General features: G+C 51.0%; 1 pseudogene; it reads right to left on the bottom strand.

The window, feature by feature from the left end:
- Window positions 1–7: 7 nt before the first annotated feature.
- LOC106536795 (tubulin beta-4 chain-like) overlaps window positions 8–253 on the bottom strand; it is a 5,726-nt pseudogene continuing 5,480 nt past the window's right edge.

Genomic DNA, 253 nt, shown 5'->3' with positions numbered 1-253 from the left:
GTCATGGACATGCGTCCTCTGAAGATGGTGGCGACCGTCAGGTAGTCATGGACATGCGTCCTCTGAAGATGGCGGCGACCGTCAGGTAGCGCCCGTGGCGCAGGTTGCACGCTGCCATCATGTTCTTGGCGTCAAACATCTGCATGGTGAGCTCAGGGACTGTCACAGCCCTGAGGGTGGAGGAAAACAAAACAAAAAGTCAAGTTTTAGTTTGAACAAAAAAACAAATTGTGGTTTCACAGTTAGGTTGTGT

Source organism: Austrofundulus limnaeus, unplaced genomic scaffold (assembly GCF_001266775.1).
Source record: "Austrofundulus limnaeus strain Quisiro unplaced genomic scaffold, Austrofundulus_limnaeus-1.0 Scaffold1977, whole genome shotgun sequence".
NCBI classification, from domain to species: Eukaryota; Metazoa; Chordata; class Actinopteri; order Cyprinodontiformes; family Rivulidae; genus Austrofundulus; species Austrofundulus limnaeus.
Note: the sequence above shows the minus strand (reverse complement) of the source record. Positions and strands in the feature narration are given on the sequence as shown.